General features: G+C 43.6%; 1 protein-coding gene across 4 annotated transcripts in view; it reads left to right on the top strand.

The window, feature by feature from the left end:
* The first annotated feature begins 22,270 nt into the window (after positions 1-22,270).
* Positions 22,271-26,681, top strand: part of Ankrd12 (ankyrin repeat domain 12) — a 106,412-nt gene continuing 102,001 nt past the window's right edge. For all 4 annotated transcript variants that reach the window (XM_060368247.1, XM_060368249.1, XM_060368248.1 and 1 more), the window contains exon 1: positions 22,271-22,467. The gene's annotated coding sequence lies outside the window, so the exon portion shown is untranslated. The remainder of the gene's footprint in view (positions 22,468-26,681) is intronic.

Raw genomic sequence — 26,681 nt, forward strand, 5'->3', positions numbered from 1 at the left:
CTTTCCTTCTTTCAAAGATTTAATTATTTTATTGTTATGTATATGGGCCATTTGTCTGCATGGATGTGTGTGTATGACTTGCATGCCTGGTGCCTGCAGTGGCCAGAAGAGGGCATCAGATCCCCTGGAACTGAAGTTAGAGATGCTGTGAGCTCCTGCATGGGTCCCTGGAATGTAATCCTCAGCCAGTGCTCTTAATCACGGAACCCTCTCTCTAGTCCCCTCATTTAAATTCACAGCAATCTTTTGAAGCTACTTTCAGAATTCACCAAACCGTACAAATGGTTATTGGAAAGACGAGGAAGTGCAACTCTCCTTTGAGAAACCACATCCATACTTTTAGGTATGCTTTGCTCATTTCCCGAGCATCTCTTTCTTAATTACTATACTAAATCTACACTATAGTCCTCATTTTTTCAACTTTTGTGTGTGCACATGTTCATGTATGTTTGTGTATGGACATTCGTGTGCCTTTTGGAGGTCAGAGTACAATTTGGGGTGGTCTGTTGTCTCCTGGGACCATCTGGGATCAAACTCTAGTCTACAGGTTTGGTCTAAGTGTCCTTACCTGCTAAGTTACCTTGCCAGTCCTAAAAATGCCTTTAAAAATTTAGATTTATTTATGTGTATGAGTGTTCTCCCTCCATGGATGTGCACCACGTGTGTGACTGGTACCTTGGAGGTTAGAAGAGGGCATCAGATCCCCTGAAACTGGAGTTATGAATGATTTTTCAGGTAAGACAGTAAACCTGACATTGTTTTTGCTTGTTTGTTTGAGACTGAGTTTCCCTATGTAACAGCTCTCACTGCCCTGAAAATCACTTTGTGGACCAGGCTGCTCTGGAACTCACAAAGGAGCCTGCCTCTGTCTCCTTAGTGCTGGGATTAAAGGCGTGTGCCACTCCCACTGGACAAACCTGACATTGTTTATCTACTTTAGTTAAGTCTCTGGTTATTTGGAGCAAAAACCCTCTCATTGATATACACATAATTATCATAGCTCCATCAGAAACTGGGTAGGCAAACTCTTTGCACTATACAAAATATTTTCATTCAGCTTACAGACTTATTGAGGGCCATTCATATGGCAAGTACAGTGCAAGTTGCTGAATCAAAGAATATGGAAAAGTCTTTACCCGGGGTGGTTATAATCTAGTGGCAAATATAGCGAGAGTGGAGGCAGGAATATTATTGAGGTACCTCCATGACTAATCTGGACAAGGAGGTCAGAGAAACCCCCAGGAAAATACAGTGAAGTAACAAATGAAGAATCCATGCAGTATCCATATAATCTATTTGTGAATTTCTTTGAATTTAATTTGTAACGTGGTCTGATTTTAGTTGGGTAAGAATTATGTGTATAAATGTTAAGTGAACTGGGTTGGGTGGTGAATGACACTTGGCAGGTGGTGGCATGAAGGTCATGAGTTCAAGACCAGCTTTAGCTATAGTGAGTTTGAGACCAGCTTTTGCTACATGAGACTCTGAAAAGGCCAAACTATTACTGTTGCTAATAGTGATGATGACAATAATTTTGGGTGCACACACACACACACACACAAATAAGAAAAATCAATATTGAGGGCCAGATTATCTTTTCCTTTGAAGCAAATATAGACGTGGCAAACTAATACTGAAGATAGTGCAATGAGAACCAAGGCATTTAGTATCCTTGACAGACTCTGCCTAAAATGTCTAAGGCTGGAAACAGCACGGTGCGTACTAGAGCTGCTAAGAATTTCCAGAGACGATCAAACATCAGGAAGGCGGTGGCTTCCTCCCTCCACCAGTTTCATTATGGAAAATGTCTAGTGCACACAGAGACACAAAGAATTCTTCATCCAGCGCGCGGCATCAACAGTCATCAGTTCCACCTCCCACTTGCCAGAGAAATTCCGAAGTCAATTCCAGCTGGCCTTTCTTTGGACGTACTCTAAAGCAAAGGCTTGGGAGCCAAGGCACTTGATGTCCTAGTGGCAGCCCTTTGTCTTAAAACCGCCCTTAAAACAGTCAGCCAAACGGAGTTTGGGAGAAGTAACTGCAATAGCAGACAGAGGAAGGGTTTGACAGAGGAGTCAGCAGAGCCTCCAGGAGGGCGCTTCCTCTATGAGCACGGGAGGCAGCGGCCTTTTAGGGCCCGGACGGTTTCGGGTCCGCCCACCGGTCCCAGCAGCCCCCGCGCGCCCTCGCCCAGGCCCGGGTTCGTGAGCGCGCGCGCCGTGCGTCCTGGGCTCGGGGGCGCGCTCGCTGGCCTCCGGCTCGTTCGTTCCGGAGTCGGCCTAGAGCTGCGGGAGCGGGAGGACCGTGTAGTCCGCCATGTTCTCCTTGGCGCTGCGGGCCAGGGCGACCGGCCTCACCGCTCAGTGGGTAAGAGGCTCGGGGTGACCCCGGGAGCTGTCGCCGCAGTCGCCCGGCCGTCGTGCCTCCCTCAGCTTTGGTTCCGGGCGACCCCAGGGCGCCGGACAGGTCAGCTGACGGCGGCAGGGTCGCCGCGGCCTTCGTCCTCTGAGCCGCTGGGATGCTCCGCGGCGGTGGTGGCGGCGGGTTGCGGGCCGGGAACTTCACCTCTAGCTTAGTCAAGGTCAGGAAGGCGGTTGTCATTTGTCCTGGCGCGGACCCTAGTCCGGCCCTGCTGCTTCCAGGGTCCCGGCAGCGAAGAAAGGGGCTCCTTGTCGGGCTGCGCTGGAGCAGAACTAGAAGACGCTGCTGTGCTAGGTGAAGGCTTGCTGAGTTGCTCCAGGCCTAGATAAAGGTGACCAGTGTTTCATTTGCTGCAGTTGTTCATTCATTATAGGAAATGCTCCGTGGAAAGTCGTAGGAATTAACCTTGAAAGAACAGTACCATGAATAACTGTACTGACGAAAGAGTTGCAGTTTTATGGTCATTTGCGTTTCAGGTACATCTCAGATAGGCAAAGGAATTGAATTGAGGTCGAAACCCTCCAGTGAGCCTCAAAATGCAGATTCCAGGGCCTGCGAGCTAGCTGAGCATGGAAAGGTGCCGCTGGCCTCCAGGTGTGAGGACCTGAGGTCAGTGCCCTGAACCCATATAATGGAAGGAGAGAACCGCTCCCACAGGTTGGCCTCTGACCTTTAGGGGCATGACTTGTGTCTGGAGAGTGCTGGACACACAGTAACTAATGGCTACTGTAATTAACTACAGGACAGTTACAGGGAAGAAAGAAGCCTTGTTTGTTTGGGTTTTGTTTTCCCAGTAGTAAAAGTAAAATTAAGTTATTTCTCAGCAAAAGATACATGTATATATATGTATATGTGTGTGTGTAATAAATATTATATATATAAGTATAGAATCCATTCGGGCCCTTAGATGTAGACCTGCGTTTCGAAGGGTAGTGGCACCCATGACCTTCTGTAGATACGTGACCTAGGGTATTTAATCATTGTTTCTTCAGCTGAGAGATGGGGATATTCCCATTTGCACCTGAGTCTGTTAGTAATCCTTTTGGCGCTTTTCTGTGGGTTAATGTACTGCTAGGTCCAGGTCACCGTGTGGATTGGATCATAATATTTTCTTTCTGTTTTGAGGCTAGGTCTCACCAGGCAGCCCTGGCTGGCCTGGAGCCTGCTGAATGTGCCATGTTGGCGTTGAACTTTTGGTGATCCCTCCTGCCTCACCTCTTGAGTGCTGAGATTACAGGTGTGAGCTGCCATGCCCTGCTGGGGTGTAATAAGGAGAGGTGATGCTTGGTGGCACTTTCCTGTGTGTCCTGTAGCCTCATTTTACTTCTTGTTTTTGAGGGCGGTGCAGTGTTTTCATCACTATAAGTTAGAATTCCCACTTTTGTGGGGGTTACTTCGTGTAAGAACGTAAGATCATGAGGTATGGTTGGTCACATCTGACCTCCCAGGAGTCAGAGGCAGGGGGATCAGAAGTAGTTTCTCTTCCGCTGCATGGTGAGTTTGAGGCCAGCCTGGGCTGTATAAATTCCTGTCTATAAAACATTCCCAGCTCAAATCCAAGCCCCCTAAAATAAACAAAACAAAAGGTAAAGATGGCAGCGTAGTGTAGTAAGGGGTCAATGAGAGGTTTACAGCAGAGGGTAAGGGTTCTGCTTTGAGTAGATGAGGTATAGGGGTGAGGGTAGAAGAGTCCCACTGGAGTCAGAAACCGGAAGGTGACACAAGTGAGAGAGGCTCTTGAAAACAGTTCAGATGAGGAGATTCTACCAACAAGGATGAAAAAGTACCATAGATAGCTTTTGTTTCTTTTGTTTTTGAGGCAAAGTGTAATAGAGGTAAAAAGTGAAAAGCAGGATTTTTGTTTTATGGGTGTGGTTTTCCTTTTTCTTTTTCTTTCTTTTTGACAGGGAGTTTCTTTATGTAGCCTTGGCTGGCTTGGAAGGAAGACCAGCCTGGCCTCAAACTCAGATCCACCTGTCCCTGCCTCCCAAGTACTGGATTGCCACACCTGTCGTGAAAAAGCAGTTGAACAATGAAAAAACAAAACACAAAATTGTAGAAAATTTAAAATTACATGTTTTTGCAATAGAAAACACAGTTTTCATAAATTCAGTATATTACATAATCTGCACACACAAACAAATGAACAAAAACCAGGATATTGAACACAACAAATAAAATAAGCCGAGAAAATATAAATCACTTATATTATTATTTTTATGTTTATCTGTGTATATGTGTGTGTGTGTGTGTCTGCATCTATCTGTGTCTATGTCACATTACATGTGGGAGTGTGAGAACCCATGCCAGGTGTTAGTTGTCTTATGGTATTGCTCTTTGCTTTTTTTTCTGACAGATTTTCTCTGTGTAATAGCTCTGGCTGTTGTGGAACTATCTCTGTAGCTGGAGCTAGCCGCTAACACAGATCTGACTACCCCTGCCTCCTGAGTGCTCTCTGTTTTATGGCCTTGAGACAGGTTCTCACTGAACCAAGCTTTCTGACTATAGAGCTCTTGGGACTCTGCTTTTGCCTAGCAGTGCTAGGCTTATAAACCTATGCAGTCATGTCCATTTTTATGTGAGTTCTGGGGATTTGAACTCAAGTTCTCAGGTTTGCACAGCATTTTACCCACTGAGCCATCTCCCCTGCACAAACCTTAATTTATTTTAACAACATTTGGAAGGAATTATTCATGGTTTTGTAACTGCCTTATTCCCATAATTTCCATCTATATGGTCTTTGGGGGGGGGTGTGAGAACAGGGTCTTGTAACACAGGCTAGCCTCGGGCTTTATATTGCCACTGATGGGTTTGAACTCATCATCCTGTTGCCTTTACCTTCCAAGTGCAGGGAATTACAGGTCTGTGCTACCACAGAGCCTCTTAATAACATGTACCTGTGTGTTTGAGTTTGTACATTGCTGAACTCCCTGGCACTGGAGTTCTAAGTAAACACCACTGGACTGAGTACTCAGGTCCTTCTTGAGAGCAGTGAGTGTTCCAGGCCCCAGCCTTCTCTCTGGCCCTTGTTTGCTTTTTGAGACAGGATTTCACTCCTCTCCAAGCTGCTGTGCAATCACTAGTTAGTCCTGGCTGACCTCTAGCTTGCAGCATTCTGCCCCAGCCTGCCAAGTGCTTCACACATTGAAGTCAGCTTATTAGTAAGCATTTCTATACTGTCATTTTTTTTCCTTTTTATTTGTGAGCATGTTTGTGTTTGTGTGGGCATGTGCCATGTTGGAGGGAATGCTCAGAGGGACAGATTGGGAGTCAGTTCTCTCCTTTGACCCTGGGCAGCCCAGGGATCAAACTGGGGTCAGTAGGCTTGGTCTTTACTGGCTGAGCAGTGTTGCGGGCTCTATCCTGTCATTTTAATGCTGGGTAGCCTTGCATTGGTGGATGTTGTATAACTTATATGCTCTTTCACAAACATGGGATATCAGAATGATCTTACTAAAAATCAAAAGAGGAGTAAGGTCTAATTAAGAAAGTTCTTTTCCTGAGAGAAACTGACCACACTTTTCTGTATTTTTAAATTATGTGTGTGGGTGGTATGTGTGAGGGCAGGGGCCCTCTGAGGTCAGAGAGGGTTTTGGGCTCTTGAGCTAGAGCTATAGGCTGTGTGAGTTGTCTGATGTGGGTTCAGAGAACCGAATTTTCCCACTCTGGAAGAGAACCAGGTGTTGGACTACTGAGCCATCTCTTCAGTTACAGTTTCTGCTGTGCTAACTGGCAATTCTTCTCTTCCACCTTATTGTGTCCTTAAAAACCTGTGCCTGTTAACTGGGGTAGAGCTAGGGTGGAGCACTTGTCACTGGTTGGGTGACAAGTTTGAGCCCCTGCAGTGCAAATAAACGTTGACACAAGAGTCAGCAGTAGTTGTGAGTGTGAGACGGTACAGACTCAGAACAGACTTGCTCTCTTTTGTAGTTTGGCAATGGTCAATGCTTCCTGTAATGTGACACCACTTTAGGACTCAGCATGGCCTCCTTCCCAAGCCACTGCTTTCAGTCTTCCCCTTAACAGTGGGCTTTGTGCTGTCACACCCACAGGCTCCTCACAATGAACCATTCTGAATTGCATCCTGGCTGCTGTGGATATGTGAGTTATTTAGCCACTACATTCTAACTTACTTCTTTAAGAAATGTCCATCCTCGTTGGCATGAATGGCAGACCAAATATTGGTTCTGTTCTTTTAGCTGGGCTGCTTAGAGTCTGTCATTACGCTGGAGTCAGCCAGAGATTGGAGTAGTTCCTGTCTCTAATTTGGCACTTCCCTTCCTGGGATTTTCCAATTGTCCATTGCCCCCCCATGTATATATATCTAAAACTATACATATTATATAAACGTATAAATATCTGTAAGCATAAATATATATGTATATCTTAAATTTATTTATTTATTTATAGTTGCTTAGCATAGGGCAGAACAGGGCAGCCTTCATGCTAAAAGTTAAAAACCAAAACATGCTGTTTTGTTTTGGTTGGTTGTTTCTTACTATCTTCGCCAAATTTAAGTTTTGTGACATAAAATGCTTTTTTTGTTATATTTCTCTTGTTTTTTGTTTTGTTTGTTTGTTCATTTGTTTTTGGTTTCTTTGTAGAACAGGCTTGCACTATCCTAGGCTGGCTTTAAACTGATATCCTCTTAGCCTACTTCTCAAGTGTTGGGATTACAGCCACCATGCCTGCCTTAAACTAGAGATTTTTTGTTTGTTTGAGACAGGGTCTGTCTGTGCAGTCCTGGTTGGCCTGTTACATCAGAAATGCTCAAACCCAACTTTGCAAAATCCCAGCAGACCCAGAAGAAATTTTACTTTTTAGGATAGGCGTGTTGGTGCATGCCTTTAATTCCAAAGACAGGATGATCTCAGTGAGTTTGAGGCCAGCCTGGTCTAAATAGCAATTTTCAGGGCTACTTAGTGACCTTGTCTCAAAAAAAAAGGAAGGAAGGAACTCAAGGTATTTTATTGTACCGTGTGTCCAAAAATCCTAAGTCTCAAAAGATTTTTCTCAATTTATGATGGGTTTACATACACTTCTACTTTGTAAGTTGAAGATTTAATAATCAACTTACCCATGGAACAGTACAGCTTGGCAATATAGTATCCTATAGAATAGAGTGGTTCACCTTTTTACTTCATGGTTATTTGTGTGCAATGTGTGTGTATATATCTTCATCTGAAGTTGTCCAGGAAAATGGTTCCATATGATAACTAACTACATTGAATAAGCACTGTAAACACAGAAGGATGTGGCATTTTCTTTCTCTAGTGACTGTAAGGGTTAAGAGGAGGAAGTTAACACGTCAGGATGGATGAGTGGTGTGTAGAGGGCAATAGTGCTGTAAGTTTAAGTAGTTGCTGTACAGGGAGTGAAGTGCATGGTAGGATGGAGAAGAAACGAGAGGGAGGAAGATGAGGCTGAACAGCCCAAAGGCCTTTTCCATTACTTACATTTGGTATTCAGTTAGCAGTTAGTTATTTGCAGATCATAGCATGTTCAGATTGATTCCAGTGCTACCACCTTCAGTCTTCTGCCCGACAGAATTTTAGGGAGACCCTATAGATGTGGAAAAGCATGAGACAGTCAGGGAGCCATGTTCTCGGTAGTAATCTGGGGTGGAGGGAGAACTGGGATAAAAACAGGGCTGGGGAATGCAATAGCAGGAACAAGAGTTACAAATTATTCTGCTCAAATATGTGAGACTTAGTGACTACTAAGTGAGAGGGGAAAGTATACCGAAATGTTTTCCCAATCATGGCTGTAGGATGTTGTCTGTAAAGACTGTTAGCTGCATGTGATGGTCTACACATATAATCTTGGTGCTTGGGAGACAGTCTGGGGCTCATATGTAACAAGAGAGGCACCCTACTTGAAGGGTTCTATTAAATTGAATCCAGCAGGCCAGCTGGGGAGCTGGGACTCGTGTCAGAGTGGAGTGGCTTGTGTAAAAGCGGAGGCTTGCTTTGGTGTGTCATGAATGAAAGGGTGATTTTGGCCTTTGGTGTCAGATAAGCTCATAGGTGGAGATACACTATTAGTGTGAATAACTTAGGAACATAAAGTCCCTCATGGGAACACCACAGCCACGCCCATCCCCTTCCCCTTCCTTTAAGTGAAAGGGAATTTATGTATTTCAGCAGAGAGGAAGTAGATGTTTTTTCATCTATCTAAAAATACAGTTGTATCAGAAGCAATCACAGCCTAATGACAATATAAAAACTGGTTACTTGCAAATGTGGGAAAAAAACCTGTCACTGATGTGTTCTGTTGTGACAATGACCCTTTGTTAAGATTGTCATAAACAAAAGACAATTTATCTGTTAAGTCTGTCTTTCAGGTAAAGTTTTATCTTGTGTCTGCTAGGTAGTAACAATGCTTTAACATGTTAAGTTCTTTCAGAGTCATGCCATTATCTTAAAATAACCCAGTAAAAAGACACTCATTTTATAAACAAAGAAACAAGAGCTCACACCTTTACACCCAGATCTCAGGAAGCAGAGTCAGGCAGATCTCTGTGAGTTTGAGGACAGTCTGGTTTACAGAGCTAGTTCTAAGACAGCCAGGACTACACAAAACAGAACAAGACAAAAAACAAACAAACAAAAACCCTGTCTTGAAAAAAAAAACCAAACAAATTAATTAACTTTAAACATATTAAACGAGGGGCTGGAGAGATAGCTCAGTGGTTAAGAGCACTGGCTGCTCCTCCAGAGGCTGGAGGTGGAGAGGTGGGGGGCTGGGAGGGTAAGAAGGTGATAGTGTTACATTCCCAGCACCCTCATGGTGTCTTAGAACCATTCTAACTCCAGTTCTAGGGGATCCCAACACTCCTTTTGGCTTTCAAAGGCACCAGTTTTGTCTTGCACATAGAGTACAGAATACATTCAGGCAAAACACCTATTTGTATAAAATTTAAATATTAAAATAAAGTGAGAGATTGAGAGCCAGTGCCTCAGCAGTTAAGAGCCCCTTAATGCTCTGAGCTGAGGACCAGAGTTTACATCCCAGCACACATTTGGCGGCTCCTAGCTCCCTATAATTCCACTTCTGACCTTCATGGGTGTGCACACTCTACAGACAGACAGAAGCTCAAACACACATATATACACACTTAAAAAAAAAAAAGGAAGGTATTAAGTACAAGGTTGCATATTAGGAAGAGGCAAAATATTAATCTAAACTCCTACCTGGGCAAAATAAAACCCGATGATCCTGAGTTTGTACCAGTTAGCTTTCCCTCCCCACCCTTCTAATCAGTCCTCAGTGATTTGCAATTAAAACATTGGTTTTTGTTTATGGCTAGGGACCGTGGTGATTTTACAGCATCGTGGGCATTTCACATCCATAAAGTAGGACCTGGGGCTCTGTACCAGGTGTTTATTCTTGTTTCCTCTTCCGGAGAGGGATGAAGGTGAGCCGTGCAAGAGGCATGTTGTACTAGGAAGTTCGTGACCTCCAGAAAGCAAATGAACAGCTTTTTAAAACTTACTTCTGTATTTACTTTAAAGGTTTATTTTCATTATATGTGATGAGTGTTTTGCCTACATGTGTGTATGTGCACCGCATGTGTGCCTGGTGCCCACAGAGGCGGGAAGAGAGCACTGGATCCCCTAGAAGTGGAGTTAGACAATTATAAGCCACCATGTGGGTGCTGGGTCACAAACCTGAGTCCTCTGCAAAAGTGCTCTTAACTGAGCCATCTCTCCAACTCTGTATTTATTTGAACAGGAAACATTCTGAATAAATAAAAAAGGGATCAATATTGACCAAAAAAAGCTTGATGCATTTCATTTGTGAATGTTTTATTTTGACTCAATCTTTTTCAGATTATATATCAGTGTTAAGTAGGAATTTGGGAAATAGAGAAAAATATATGAGCCCTTACAATCTTACAATAAAAATGATGGTGACAATTACTTATGGCATTCAATTTTTTTATTAATGTGTATATTTGTTATAATAGGGATGATGATGATGATTACTATTTTTAGTTTATTTTGTTGTCTTTTATGTGTGGGTGTTTCACCTGTGTGTGTATCTGTGCACCATGTGTGCCCTGCTGCCTAAGGTCATCAGCAGAGGGTCCCTAGCACCCTTCCTCTCTTTTTGAGACAGGCTCTGCACATTCCCAGACTCATGACACCCTCCTCTCAGCCTTCTTAGTGCTAAGATTGTAGACTGGGATTAGCCAGCACTCAGAAGACAGGCAAGCAGATAGCTGTGAGTTTGAGGGTAGCCTGGTCTACAAAGAAAGTTCCAGGACAGCCAGGGCTACATAAAGAAACTTTGTCTCAAACAGAGAGAGAGCGCGTGTGTGTGATTTTTTTTTTCCAGGCTTTCCATAAGTCATACTAGTTTGCTTCCCTAAAAGGCTTATATGAGTGTTTGCCTAATGCATCAGCGAACTCATTTCTTCCATGCCCTCAACAAAATGGAATGTTGTCTTTAAAAAAAAAATCTCAGACCAAACCTTTTTCTAATTTAAGCTGGCAATTGCACTTTAAATTGCATGCTTTTAATTGCTAGAGAGTTTTTAAATGTTCGTGATCTTTATTAATTTTCCTCATTGGCTTTACACACTTAATACCTTTTCTGGGTGTTATCCGTTTATCACTAGAAGTGTGTAAGACTTGGCAGTCATCAGCCTAGTGAGTAGATGATGCCAGAGGGAAAGGACATAAGGACAGGAGTCAGACCTGATCCCAGGAGACAGCAACCCTTCAAGTAAAGGTTAGTACTCAAGAAGTGGCTACAATGAGGCTCAGCAGGGGATAAAGAGTGATTAGATATTTTCCCTACTTTAAAATTAACCTTTTTTTTGGTTGGTTTGTTTGAGATAGGGTTTCTCTGTAGCCTTGGCTGTCCTGGAGCTCTGTAGACCAGGCTGGCCTCAAACTCACTGAGATACACCTGCCTCTGCCTCCTGAATGCTGCGTGAAAGGCATGTGCCATCACCACCTGGCTAAAACCATTTCTTCCATTTTTATGAAATATTTTTTCCTCAATGTTTACTTAAGTAATTCTGTTATTCAAATTTGTTTTTATATTTTATTGACTGCTCAGCTAATGTGACTTCACTGGCTCTTTTCTAAGCTTAGCGTCATTTTCACACCTTGACTATGTTGCATTGTTTTTAAAAATTATATATTTAAAACAAAGCATAAAGTAATGCTTGTTTATCCACCAGCTGCCCAAGGGGTGAGTGGGTGGGTGAGTTGTGGTGGTGAGGACAGAGAAGGGGCAAAGCCCCTCCAGGAACCTTTGTTTTCACCATTGTATGTTGTACATGTGTTTCACAGTCTGTAACTTAGGTTTTTCTAGTTAAAGCAGGGTGTACTATGGAAATTTATTTCTACAACTGAAGTGTACTTTGATCTATGGAAAAGTTAAGTATGTTGTATCACATCACTTGCACTTAGCCTCCCTGGTAGCCAGTTCTATGGTTGGTTCAATTCAGTGTCCTGCCATTTGTGGTTCACAGAATTCAGAAACGGTAGGATTTAGAATAATAGTTTAATTGTTTCGGGTGGGAGGTCCACAGTACAGGAGAGGAACAAGACAACAGTCAGATTCTTTCCGGAGCAGCTGCACCTCGTCAGTCTGCATGGCTTTAGAACATAAGGGGTGTGGCTGGAGTTGCTGAACTAATCAGTAAAGAACTGAAAAGGCTGGCAGGTCTGGTAACCTCCCATAATCAGTCCAGCCCCAGGGAGGCCGAGATAAAAGGACAAACTGAAAGGCCAGCTTAGCCTACGTAGGGAGACCATATAACAGAGATTTTTAGAAGAGTGTACTGTGACTATTGGTGCGTAGCCAGGTCCAGGTGTGCTGGAACAAACCTTTAGTCTTGGAGGCAGAGGCAGGAGGATCCCTATAAGGCCAGCCTGGTCTACAGGAGAGCCCAGGATAACAGGACTGCACAGGGAGAGCCTGTCTCAGGCCAACAAAACTTTACCATGTTAAAAAGCTGACGCCTCATTAACTCAGACAAAAGGAACGACAGTCAAAAACTCTGAGTTGTATGTAGCCTTGTGTGTGTAGACAGTGTGCGTGCATGCACCTGTGTTCAGCTCTGGTTTGGGTCTTGGTTGGTTCTTCCACTACTCCCACAGGTGAGTTAATAATGTGCCTTTATGCATCTGTTTCCTGTTACTTCTGAAAAAGAAGGGCATCTCTCCTAAGATGACTCCCTAGATGACTTGATTCCCTTGTTTTAAATTATGACTCAAAATATTTCTTCATGAAAATTTCTTAAAATTTGTGACCAAGTTTTTTTAAAATTTTAAACTTTAGGGGCGACATACAAGGAATTTGCATAAGACAGCCTGCAAAATGGTGCTGAAGGAGCCTTATTTGTGGTAAGTAATTGGAATTCCTGGTAATGGAAAACTTGGGTATGTGAGAACAGGAGTTAAAGAGCACTTGCTGCTCTTGCAAAGGACTCAGGCTTGGTTCTCAGGCACCCACATAGCAGCTTATAGCTGCCTATAGCTCCAGCTCCTAAGGATCCAACACCACCTTCTGACCTTCGGCAGCTCCTGCATGTACAAACTGCAGACATTTTCTCAGTCACATTCATACGTAAAATGAAAGTAATTTTTATTTAAGAATTTTGATTGGTGTGTGTGTCTACATGTATGTATGTCCGTGTGCTGCAGGTACTCTTAGGGGCCAAAAGAGAGCATTGGAGACCCTGGAACTGCAGTTACAAGTTTCCTGGTGGGGGTGCTGGGAACTGAAGTCTGGTTCCCTGCAACAGCAGCAAGACTGTTTTGTTTTGTTTTGTTTTCAAGATGGTTTCTCAGTTTAACAGAGCCCTGGCTGTCCTGGAACTTGTCTGTAGACCACTCTGGTCTCAAGCTCAGAGATCTGCCTGCCTCTGCCTCCACCCCTGCCTCCCAAGCGCTGGGATGAAAGGTGTACGTCAGCATGCCCAGCAACTGCAAGCATTTTTAACCTCTAAGCCCATATTTAAATTTCCTGTCTTAATCACACAAGGCTGCCAGTTTGTATTTGATATTCGAACTAGAAGATCCCGTTCCTAGAAAAGTTTCATAACTTTTTTTTGAACTAAGGTACACCATTATTACTATTATTATTATTAATTTATTCACTTCACATCCCCTAAAGGTTTTTTGGGTTATTTTGTTGTTTTTGTTTTGTTTTTTTTGGTGATTTTTCAAGAAAGAGTTTCTCTATGTAGCCTTGGATGTCCTAATCTTGCTTTGTAGATCAGGCTAGGCTTGAACTCAAAGATCTACCTGCGTCTTGAGTGCTGAGATCACAGGTATGCGACACCATGCCCAGCACTACTTCTTAACCTTTTTTTTTAAGATTTATTTATTTATGTATATGAGTGCTCTATCTGCATGTACACGTGCATGCCAGAACAGAGCACATTATAGATGGTTGTGAGCCACCATGTGGTTGTCAGGAATTGAACCCAGGTCCTTTGGAAGAGCAGACAGTGCTCTTAACCACTGAGCCATCTCTCCAAGTAAGATTAAGATTACTTCTTAATCTTTAGGAGTAGGTTTTAAAATTTTTAGTTCTGCTAACTTTACTTTGGAGAACAGGTAACAAATACATATTTTTAGTCATTCTTGCTACAAGATAGTCCAATAGAATTAGAGATTAAATGAGCAGCAGCAGTATAATGTAATGTACAGTACTATTTACATTTCAGGGCACATGTTGACAATTTTGGGAAAAATTTTTTGTTTTGTTATAGCATAGAGATACTCCTGAGAATAACCCAGATACTCCATTTGATTTCACACCAGAAAACTATAAGGTATGTTTAATAAACATATAGTTGATTTATCAAGTACCCAGTGCTTTCTATGTGTAAACAGGCCCTTTTCCTTTCGCAGAGGATAGATGTGATAGTAAAAATCTACCCCAAAGGGCATAAAGCAGCAGCTGTGCTTCCATGGTGCTGGAGGAGCCTTATTTGTGGTAAGTAATTGGAATTCCTGGTAATGGAAAACTTGGGTATGTGAGAACAGGAGTTAAAGAGCACTTGCTGCTCTTGCAAAGGACTCAGGCTTGGTTCTCAGGCACCCACATAGCAGCTTATAGCTGCCTATAGCTCCAGCTCCTAAGGATCCAACACCACCTTCTGACCTTCGGCAGCTCCTGCATGTACAAACTGCAGACATTTTCTCAGTCACATTCATACGTAAAATGAAAGTAATTTTTATTTAAGATCTAGCTCAAAGGCAGAATGGATGGTTGCCCATCTCCGCTATGAACAAGGCACTGAACTCAGTTTGCCTTGGGAAAGAGAAGAGATTGTATGTGGTAGCTTCATGTAGGAATCATCAGTCATATATACACACACGGTAGAGACAGACAGATAATCATCCTTCTTGTGTTTTTGTCAGTTCCCTAATACAGCTTCCATTCTTCCAGGAGATAGGCACGCATCAGTGTGGAAGAGGTCTTGTTCTCTCCTCACACCCTTTTTGAGGGAAATGGTCATAATAGAAATATCTTAAATGTATAATTTAGTATCAAGGTATCAAGGTGTTTTGAAAATTAATGCAGTAGTGTTTCAACACTAAAATTATAGGGGGAAAAGTCCCTTACCAAATGTAATCTCTTAGTATTTTTATCTTTGGTTCTACTCTTTAACAAAAGTCTATCTAGTATGTGGTATATATGACATTTGGTTGCCTTCAGAACTGCCATGCGACCCACTTCAGCCTACTTATAAACACTGTTAGAATTAATCCTCTCCTCTTTCAAAACAGGGTGTGCCTGACACACTTACCCCAGTCTGCTCTTGCTCCTTTGCCAACCTTCCTGCCTCAGCTCCAAGCACTAATCAGAGATTTGAGGACAATTCTGTGGAGTTGGTTCCTTGAGTTCAGTCTTTATGTGAGTCCCAGGGACCAAACTCGGGTCACCAGGCTTCTGTGAGAAGCAAGGTCTTCTATTTGCCGAGCCACCTTTCCAGCCCATCATTTTTTTTTTTTAAGAAAAATGTTGTCTTTAATAATGAGAACTCTCTTGTAAGTCTTCTTGAGTAGTAAGCCTACAGAGAAAAATAAAACAAGTAACAGTGTGAGAGCATTTAGAAGTTATTGTGCTATTTATAGAGTTGGGTACATTATAAACATTGTAATGTTTTAATCTTTCAGGTGGCAGAAGTTTTACAAGTCCCTCCAATGAGAGTATATGAAGTAGCAACTTTTTATACAATGTATAATCGAAAACTGGTTGGAAAGTACCATATTCAGGTCTGCACTACCACACCCTGCATGCTTCAAGATTCTGACAGCATATTGGAGGCCCTGCAGAGAAAGCTTGGTATGGGATCCTTCCTTTCTTTTGTAACAATATCAAGATTAGCCTGGGGTGCAGCGGGACACAACTTTAATCCCCCCATACCCGGGAGCCAGAGACAGGTGGATCTGTGAAGCAAGTTCCTGGAAAGCTAGGGCTACACAGAGAAACCCTGTCTTGAAACACCTCTCCCCACTCCCATTTCCCAAACAAACAAAAACCAACACCACGATTGTCTTAACAGGTTATGGTAGTACACACCTATAATCTTAGCACTCAGGGTGCAGAGGCCGGAGGATTGTTGAGTTCTGGGTTAGCCCAGGCTACATAGTGAGGTCTAGGCCAGCCTGGACTAGACATTACGAACCTATCTCAGTAGCTTCATCTCTTTACACTTTCTACCTTCCAAATAAAATTGTCTTTCTAGATCTGACATTTTCCACCTAAAAATTTCAACTTAAATTTATATTACTTGGTTTGTACTTTCTCAGTACTTAAAAAAGTATTATTTCTAGTTTTTGTTCATCTGATTCTCAGCCTCAAGTCTGAGCCTTTAATCTATGTTAATCATTAAGTGTGTTTGTAAAGCTTCTAGGAAAATTGTCTCCCCAATGTTAGCATATGTCACATAAAGATGACTATGCATGGGCTAGAGATAGACGGCTGAGGTTAAGAGCATGGGCCCTAGTTTAGTTCCTACCTATCATCCTAGGATCAGGAAGCTCACAAGCATTTGTAACTCCAGTTTCAGGAGCATCAGAATTTCTTGGTGCTGCTCTATTTATGTGCACAAATACATAATCACGTGTACACACCATTTTAAAACTGTCCATGTGCCTTTCTAGAGAAGCCGGGAAATAAGTAACAGCATAGTAGGAACATTTCATCATAAAGGAAATTTCAAATAAATATAAGTATAGCCTATTTACAAAATATATGGGTACGTTCCATATAAAACTGCCATTTTTGCTTTTGTTGTGTTTTTGAGACAAGGTTTCTGTATAGCCCTGCCAGTCCTAGAACTTGCTCTGCAGATCAAGCTGGCCTTGAATGCAGAAATCCACTTGCCTGTGCCTGAGTGCTGGGATTAAAGGGTGTGCCACCATGCCTACCTGTATTTTTAAGTATGTGAAGTTAAAGTATCTTTTAATTTTCCTTCCTGTACTGAGGAAACACAGGCTTTATACTAGAGGCAAGTATACTGAGGTGACCAAGCTGCTCTTGCTTGTAGTCCTCTGACCTCAGGCCTCTCAAGAAGCTGGTCTGTGTCACTGATGGTGGCTTTTTTTTTTTTTTTTTTTTTTTTTTGTAATGTAAGTCCTTGCATGTCACAGATACATTTGGGCATACTGAAGTAAATAAGGCAGAAAGCTCAGTCTGGCCCCACAGAGTATAAGGTATAGACTCTGGCACCTGCTTGGTACATTAGTTACAGCTCTTATATAATTTATTATTTAGCACATAAATGTAGATATATATGCATTTCCATTATGTGGAAATTTGTTCTTTTTACGGGGCACAGTTATCATTTTGCTCTTTTAGACAGAGAACTCTAGTACCTTAAATAATCTTTGATCTTCAGCTTTCTGAATCTTTCCCAATCTAATGGTGTAACTGTGCTATTAGCAGTATAGTTTTTTAAAATGACTTCATTTTTATGTTTGATTATGTGTGCATGCAGGAGCCATGCAAGAGAGACACAGAGAGAGAGAGAAATAGCTTGGAGCTAGGCGTGGTGGGTTTTGCCTATGATCCCAGTACCCTGAAGTCTAAGCCAGGCAGGCTGTCACAAGTTAGAGGCCAGCCCCAAGCTTCAGTGTAAGTCCCTATTTCAAAAGCAAAACAAAAATAACTAAAACAAACTAATAACAAATCAAAACATGGAAGAAAATGAATGTTATGTTATTATTATTATTTTTTTCTGAGACCAGATCTCAATACATAGTCCAGGCTTGCCTTGAACTTGAGTCCTGTCTCTGCTTTTTAGGTACTGAGATTGCACACGTACACCTTTATGATTGGCTCTTTCCATTTTTACAGAATTTTTAATGCGCGGCAATGCTTTTATATACCTCTATAATATATTGTTGATATTGTCATTTTTCTTTTTCTTTTTCTTTTTTTTTTTTTTTGGTTTTGTTTGTTTTTTCGAGACAGGGTTTCTTTATGTGGCCTTGGCTGTTCTGAACTCGCTTTGTAGACCAGGCTGACCTCAAACTCACAGGTATCCTCCTGCCTCTGCCTCCCAGGGTGCCAGGGTCAAAGGTGTGCGCAACTATGCCCAGCTCTAAGAGAGATTTTATTTTTTCAGTTAGTAAGTAGTTAGAGCTCTTGGTTCAGGGCTGGCAATTAGGTCTCTGCTTGTCAGTTACAGCCATTGGGGATGGTTACTCTTTGCATGTTCCTTCCAGGATTAGCATTGATCTCTTGCTCTTTGGTACTTTTCTGTTTTATGTTTTCTTATTGTCTTACGGTTTTATTGTTTTGAAGCCAGCCTGGTCTACAAAGAGTGCAGGACAGCCAGGGCTACACAGAGAAATCCTGTCTCCAAAAACCATAAAGAAACTGAGGCCTTGCTATGTTTTTAGAGGATTAGTCCATTATCATCAGGACAGGAAGCCTGGCAGCATGCAGGTGCTGGAGAAGTAGTTGAAAGAATGAGAGAAACACTGGGCTTGGCATGAACCCTTAAAGCCCACTGTCAGTGACACACTTCCTTCTGCAAGGCAGCACCTCCTAGTCCTTTCAAGTAGTGCTACTCCCTGGTTACTAAGCCTCCAAATAGATGAGCCTGTGGGGGCCATTCTTATTCAAACCACAGAGTGATCCTCAAAACCAAGCTCCAACTGAGTTCTCAGGAAAGGAACTTGGGAGGCAGGTGATGAGAGTAAGTCCTCTGAGGTCACTAGGTTAGGTGGTGAGGCCAGAATTGAAATCAGAGGCTTAGCTTCAGATACACTTAGTTTTCATTTTCAGCTAAAGCCCTTGATGTATATTGCATTATATATTGGAGTTACTCAGTTGTAGAAACCCTGGTAATAACTGAAGTAACTTTAAGGACTTACAGATTTTTACAGCAGTTAGGTGATGGCTTCAATCTTTCTCTAGGAGGATCTGACACCCAAGGATATTGAAGAGATTATTGATGAACTCAGAGGTGGAAAGATTCCAAAACTTGGGCCAAGGTACACTTTTATTTCTATATATAAACTAAATGGCATCACTATAGCGACTTTATCTTTCGCAGAGGCTTGACTTTAAGGATTTTACACTCAGGTTCATAGGAGCGGACTGGAAGTTTGCATATCTAAAGCTGCCATCTAGAGCAAGATATTTATTTTTTCTTTAAGATAAGGCTGGGGAAATGGTTCAGTGTTGGTAAAGTTCTTTCCATGTGAGCCTAAGGAAGGGAGTTGAGAGTCCCAGAGCACAAGTAAAAGCTGAGTAGACTGGTACCTTGGCTGGAGTCCCAGGGTTAGGAAGAGCAGACAGGGAGTGCTCTGAGCAAGGTGGCTCCCACACTAGCTGAAACAGCCAGCTCACAGCTCAGCGGGAGGCAGGGCCCACAGTGGCAGAAACCACACACAGACACAGACACATGTGCACACATGCTTACATACACTTCATCACCTATATAAGGAAAAAAAAAAAACTCAAGGTAAATATCTACGATCTATCAGAACATTTATACTGAAAGAGAATGTGGTACAAGTTGAAATCTGTGCTTAAAAGTTGATGTTGTGCCATGCACAGTGGCGCATGTCTGTAATCCCTGCACTCTGGGAGGCAGAGTAGGTGGGGTGTCTGTGAATTTGAGGCCAGCCTGGTCTACAGATTGAGTTCCAGGACAGTCAAGGCTACACAGAGAAACTCTGTCTTGAAAAACCAGAAAAAAAAAAAAAAAAAAAAAAGACAAGGACAAAAAGTTCATCTTGCCTTCCTTTTATTTCCACCTACAGATCCAATTTTTCCTTTCAATCAATACAGCATAACTTAAGATGTTTTTAAAAAAATTTTGTGTTCATGTACAATGGTATGTAGACACCAGAGGACAACTTTGTGGAGTTGGTTCTCTTCTTACACCTGTACAAGAGATTCAGGTTTTGAACTTGATTGCCAGCCTTTTGCAATAATTACTGTTTCCTGTTGAGTCATATCATTGACCCCAATACAAGGTAACTTTTATCATTTTGTTTTTTTCCCTAACACAAACGCATTTAAACACCTCTTCCAAATAATACTTTTTTGAAACAGCCATCTTGTATTCTTCCTGTGTTTTTGTTCTATTCAATATCACATATCAATATCACCTATCTTTTATTAGTTTTCCTTGTGTGATTTCTAGTTGGCTTGTGAATTCACTGTGATGCTTCTTCAAAGTAATTATAGTACAATCATGTCACATAATGACATTTAATCAGCAACAGACCACAAACAGTGGGATTATCACTATAGTCCCATAAAATTACATTAAAGCTGAAAAGTGCCTTTTATTATTTTGAGACAGACTCTTACTATAGCCCTGGCTAGCCTGGAACTCACTATACAGACCAAGTTAGCAACTCACAGAGCTCTGCCTGAGTTCTGCCTCTGGAGTACTAGGATTAAAGGTGTGTACTACCACACCTGGTCTTTTTTTTTTTTTTTTTTTTTAAGTAAAAATGTACAGATGTGAATTACTAATAATCATTACTTTTCTTTTCAGGAGTGGCCACTTCTGTTGTGAGCCAGCTGGAGGCCTTACTTCTTTGATTGAACCACCCAAAGGACCTGGCTTTGGTGTACAAGCAGGCGTTTAACTTATATTCAACTGTAAAAATGTCACTGGAGAATAAAATATGAATTCATAAGCTTTATACTATTTGCTTTTCCCGCCTGTACATCTTGAAGCTGTTGAATATTGTGTCAGAATAAAACCACCATTTTGGGGGGTTTTTTGTTGTTTGTTTTTTAGGTGTCTTTTTTTGTTTGTTTTTGAAGCAGGGTGTAACTATCTTTAGTTGTATTTTTTTTTTTAAAGATAATTTGTTAAATTTAATTTTATGTGCATTAGTGTGAAGGTGACTGATCCCTTGGAATTGGGGTTACAGACAGTTGTGAGTTGACATGTGAGTGCTGGGACTTGAACCTGGGTCTTTAGGAAGAGCAGACAGTACTCATAACCACTGAGCCATCTCTCCAGCTCCCTCTTTGGTTATCTTAACATTGCAAGCACACAAGAAATAACTGGAGTTGGCTATTATGTGTTTTAAGGATGGACCACATGTTTATAGGAATAAAACTATTACATTCAACTCAAGAAAGGATGTAATAGTACAGGACTTCTGAAAACTCAGAATAGAAATAGCTGTAAGTCATGGAATAATCAGATCGCATCTCTTGGGTTTGAAGTCAGCCTGGTCTCTGTATCGGGCCTGTGACGTCCACACCAAACGGAGCTACTTAATGAGACTGTATAAAAAAAAAAAAAAAAAGAAAAACAAAGCTAGGAGATTGTCTTATGTTTAAGAGTGTTTTGCCTGTGTGCCTAGTGCTCACTAAAGCCAGAAGAGGGCATTCGATACCCAGGAACTGAAGTTACATACGGTTTTGCGTGGTCCTGTGGGTGCTGGGAACAGGAGGAACAGGTTTTTCCCTACACCCCCGAGCCTCTTGACCTAAAAGCAACTTTGTTTCTTGTCACACAAACCCAAGTTGATGTTATATTATGATAGTAGCAAAGTACTTTCCTATGGTTTTTTTTTTAATGTGAGAACAGGGAAAAAAAATTATTTTTTTCAAATGCAAGTTTATATCCCTATCAAGTTTAAAAGCCACGTCAGAATTTTCGGCTTATTCCCGATAGGACAGTCTTACATTTACTAAGGTGCTAACGGACACTGAAGGAGACCACAGTTGACGACGACGGAGAGAATTGTTTCCTGTGGAGTATCAAGTTCTTGGGTGGCTCAGGACGACGGTTGCAGGCTAACCGCTGCAGATAGCAGCCTTCGGAAGGAAGCCTGAGTCCAGGCCATGACTGAGGTGGTAAACGCTCCTCACACACGCTCAGACTCACGTGGGCCCGCTCGGTGACATTTCTGTCGAGAGAGGAGACAGGGTCGCGTGGCCGGCACCGGACACACAGCCGCGTTCTTGGCAACCCGCGCCCGCGGCAGTGCTTTGGCTGCGTGTGGCTAGGAAGCCGCCCGGTCCGCGCGCACTGGGCAGCTCGGCCGCGCAGCCCGGACCCGCCTCCCGCCGGCGCGACCGCCGCTCGCAACACCCGCCCGCTTCGTCCCAACGCGAACCCTGCAGAGAGTCGGGGGCCGGCGGCCGCGCGCAGGACCCCCAAGCGGCTCCTTCGGCTCCGCGGGCGCGGCCGGCCGGGAGACGCAGGACTTCCGGCCCTGCCGCTCGCTCCGCTCCCCGCCGCCGCCGCCGCCGCCGCCGCCGCCGCGCGCCCCGCTCCTCCCGAGAGCCCGGGGACAGGCGCGTCGGGGGCGGGGCACGGCGGTCACGCCGCCCGTCCCGTGCCTGCAGGGGTCACGTGGCCGCCGGGGTCACGTGCTCGCGCCGCAGCCAATCGCGGAGAACGCCGTCCCGGAGCAAGGAGGCTGTGGGGAGAGACCGACCAGCACCGGAGATGTTTTCGAGCCTGGCCCCGGCGGCCGCAGGGGCGGCTGCAGCGGCGACGGAGACACCGGCGGCGGCGGCCACCCGGAGGTCCTCGCTCAGGGGGTGAACCCTTGCGCGCCCGCCGAGCCTCGGGTCCGTGCGGGCCAGGGGGGCGTGGCGACCGGCGGGGAGGAAGGAGGGCGCGGTTTCGAGTCCGTCCCGGGCACCGGCGAGGAGACCCTCGGTCCTCAGCTCGGTGCCCCGTCCCTTCCCCAGAGCCAGGGCGGGGGGCGCGCCTCTGCCCGCCGCGCCCAGCCGCCGCGCGCCGTTCGGCGCGGCCCGGCCCAGCCCGCGGCGCGGCCGGCGGGACCGTGACAGGCCGTTGGTGGCCGCCCCGCCCGGCGTGCTGACGGGCCGCGGCGCAGGTGGGGTGCCGGGGGCGACGCTCGGGCGGCGGCTAGCGCGAGCGCTTCGGCCGCCGCTTACCGGAACATGGCGCGGCCGGGAGGGCGCCGCCAGCGCCCCGGGACGGCCGGCATCGCGGGGGCGCGCCCTGCCGCCGCGCGCTCCCGGTGCCAGCCGCGCTGCGTGCGCAGTGTCGGAGACTCAGTGCGGGCCGGGGCGTAGGAGGCGCGGTGGTCCCGGGAGAGGTGCGCGAAAGCGAAGGGGCTGCGGCTCGCGGAGCCGGGACTGTCCTAAATGGCCAGTGCGACCTGCCCTTGCGGCGGTGAGCGATCAGGGCTCAGTTCGTGCCGGGTCCGGTTGGAATGATGTTCAGGGACCCCTAGAGCACGTTGGAATCTTAGGTCTGATTTTGAAGAGGAATATGGGATGACGCATCCCTCAGGATCCAAAGCGTTGAATAAACGGCTGTACAAAGAGGTCAGCGAAGCCCAGCTGACAGCTGTGTTAATAATCACAGCGAGACTAGTTGAGGATGGACGTGAACAGTACTGTCCTAGGCGAACACGTAGGGGAAACATTGGAAGCAGTGTGGTTGCAGGGACTGTAATTTCCGCCGGACGCGCCTTGAACTGGGGTGAAGTATGTTGCAAATCCAGTGATCGATGACGCTTCGGGATTACCGCTAATTCTGTGGTACAGATGAAGCTGCGTTTTCGGTCATGTGTTTCTTCTTAGTTTTAAAATGGTCTGAGTCAATTATGAAGGAAGACGAAATATTCGAGCAAGTCATCTGTTCATTAAAAACATATGCCCAAGTGGGCTGTTAAAAATCTTGGTAACTGATCTTTCTCAGTTTCTTTCTCAGTCTTTACACAAAGGCTTTCCTGGAGATTAACTCAGAACTGGCAAGATGTGCACTCTCAGGGCCCAGTGGCTTAAAAGCAAAACTGTGTTGGAATCACCAATGTAAGGATGAAGATGTTATATTTAAAAACATTTCAGGATAACATTTAATATTTTAATACATGTGTTTACATGGCGGGTGTGGAGATCAGAGGATAACTTCCTAGTGGTTCTCTCCTTGGGCCTGGTGGTGGTTCACACTTTTACGCTTTGAGAGGGCTTTCATTCGGATTAAAAGCAAAAACTATGTAAGTATGCAACAATGCTTGTTCCTGAGTCTGTAGCTGCAGAGAGAAAGGTTTTAGTACTTACTGAAGATAGAAATACTTAAGGTAGAAAGAAGCACTAATTGAATTTCTAACGCTCTCCTAGACAAACTAAGTTTGTTTTTTTTTTTAAAGACTGGCAAAGTTTTCTGGAAGGGAAACCAGAGGGTTAAGTGTATTTGTGGATGGAATATTTTCTAAATATTTGGAAGCCTTTGTCAGTTTCTTACGATTTGTGTTTTAAAGTTGTTAACAGTTTATGGACTAAGGAGAGATGAAACAGTGGTGATCTCTGGGTATGTATCCTATGAAGTGTATTTGAGGAGGAGTTAAGAGAACAACAGTAGTGAAAAGGCTCAGTTGCTGAAAATATTTTGCAGTCTTGGTGTTGTTTCTCCAGGAAAAAATAATGGTTGAACTTTATATGGAGACAGTTGGAGTAAATTGGGAAAGAGGATGCTTTTTGTCAAGATTACAATGTTGTTGGAGACGTAGCTTGGTTGGCAAGCCTATCGTGTAGGAAGTCCTGTATTTCATCCCCAGCATTGCATGAACCAGGCTTGATAGCACACAGCCATAGTGTCTGTAAACCCAGTACTCAGGAAGCAGAAGTAGGAGAATCTGCTCAAGGTTGGGTTAGAGAGATGACGGTCATGAAAACCTAAGCATGAGGACCTTAGTTTAGATGCCCAGCAACTGGGTAAACCCTAGGAGCTGTGGCACATTCCTGTAAATTCTGGCACTGTGGAAGCAGAGCCAAGGAGCGTACCTGGGGCTTGCTGGCCAGCCAGTCTAGCCAGATTGGCAGGCTCCAGGTTCAGTGAAAAATCCTGCCTCAGAAAATAAGATTGAAAGCAATGGAAGATGATGTTGACCGGTGGCCATACAAGCATTACACACATGCATTTGTGTTCATCTGTATAAACAGACACACCCACCACCATTACCACCACCCACAAAAAAAGGTGTATGTAGGTGTAAGCTGCGTAGTGACTTCTAGGCTAGTCTGAGATACATTAGACCCTTTGAAAAAATAATTCCCATTCTAATGCCCTTCTAACTCAATAGAGGTTTTTGGGAAAGTGATAGTTTCTGATGTTGGTTAGAGAAATGGTAGTCTGTTGGGATATCTGAAAAGGATTATTACTAATATTTTTTTTAAGAATGAGGTTTTTCTTTAGCTGTTTAGTAGTTAATTTTTCTCAATTTTTTTTTTTTTTTTGAAACAAGATCTTTGCCAGGCTGGCTTCAAATTTGTCATGTATTTCAGAGTGTCCTTGAACTTGAAAGAACCCTCTTGTGTACAATATCTTTTTATTTTATTTTATTATTTTTTTTTCATTTTATTTTGGCAAGCGCTCAACTGAGTTACATCTCCAGCCCCCATTTCATCCCCTCCTTTTTAAAGGTTTATTTAAATATATATATATAATTTATTTTTAGTTTATGCTCCTTGATGTCTTGTGTACTTGTGTGTCTGTCTGAGGGTGTCAACAGCCCCCGAACTGGAATTACAAACTGGTTTGAGCTGCCATGTGTGTACTGGGAATTGAACCTGGGTTTTCTGGAGAGCAATCAGTGCCTTAACTGCTGAGCCGTCTCTTCAACCCTAAAGGATTATTTTTAATTGTGTGTTTGCATGGGCTTGTACAGGAGTGCAAGGTGTCTGCAGAGGACAAAGATATTGCTCCCCTAACCCCCCCCCCCCCCCCCCCCGCCAGAGTTACAGGTGGTTACTCCTTGTGATGTGAGCCACTTCCTGTGGGTGCTGGAAACCAAACACAACACCCAGCCCTTTTTAATGTTTTCTTTCCAGGTGGGGTCTTGTTAAATTGACTAGACAGTCATACTTTTGATCCTTCCTGTCTGAGCCTCCCAAGTAGCTCAGATTATAGGCCTGCCCCACCACTTCCGTTTTTCATTCAGAGCATTATTCAGTCTGAAAAGAGAATGTTTAGTGAGACTAGTCCTTTCTCTCATTGTAAGCAGTTTGAACTACTTCCAGCATATATAGGTAGAATTTCCCTTATACTGGCAGTTGCTTCAGAATTATTGCTAATGACATGTATTTGTATATCTGGGTCATTTACCTGCTACATTTGGAGATGTAGTCTTGGAACTAGAAGCGACTTCACATTTTCTAATCCATGTGCCTCACTTTTCAAATGACAAAGGTAAAAGCTTGGGAAGAGGGTAAATCACTTAGAGTTGTGTGCCTGGATGTGCCTGGAAGTTTCTTTCTGTGAGATGCCAATTTGTACTTTACTTAGACAGAGTTGTATGGAATAGAATCAAAAAGACCTTGAACAATAGCTGAGAAGGTCTTTAAGTTTTTGGGTTTGTTTGTTTGTTTGTTTAACAAACCATTAATATTCAGAACCTTGTATTCTTCATCTACAAATAGGCACTATAGAGCATGTGTGAGGCCTGTACAGTCAGGCCTGCCACCACTGCAGTCACTGCCACCACCAATAATAATAATAATTTTCCTGCATAATTTACAAAGTTGTTGGGTAGAACAAATGAGGGTACTATAGAGAGTGCATTGTATACTGGGACCTTTTATACAGATACAGTGTGATGATTCTACTTTTAAAGAATGTAGTTCTTGAGGTGTAACAAGATGTTTCAGTCCCTAGGTTTTTGCCTAGCCCTGGCTTTATTATTTTCTGCACCTGCTATTTTAGGGATTATAATTCCTTGTAGATACATTTTTTTCCCGATCCCCACTTAGTTCTAATCTTAGTAAAGCGGCTTATGAACACTCTAAATATTGCTTTAGCCCTCTGATTT

Source organism: Meriones unguiculatus, chromosome 15, assembly GCF_030254825.1.
Source record: "Meriones unguiculatus strain TT.TT164.6M chromosome 15, Bangor_MerUng_6.1, whole genome shotgun sequence".
Lineage (NCBI taxonomy): Eukaryota > Metazoa > Chordata > Mammalia > Rodentia > Muridae > Meriones > Meriones unguiculatus.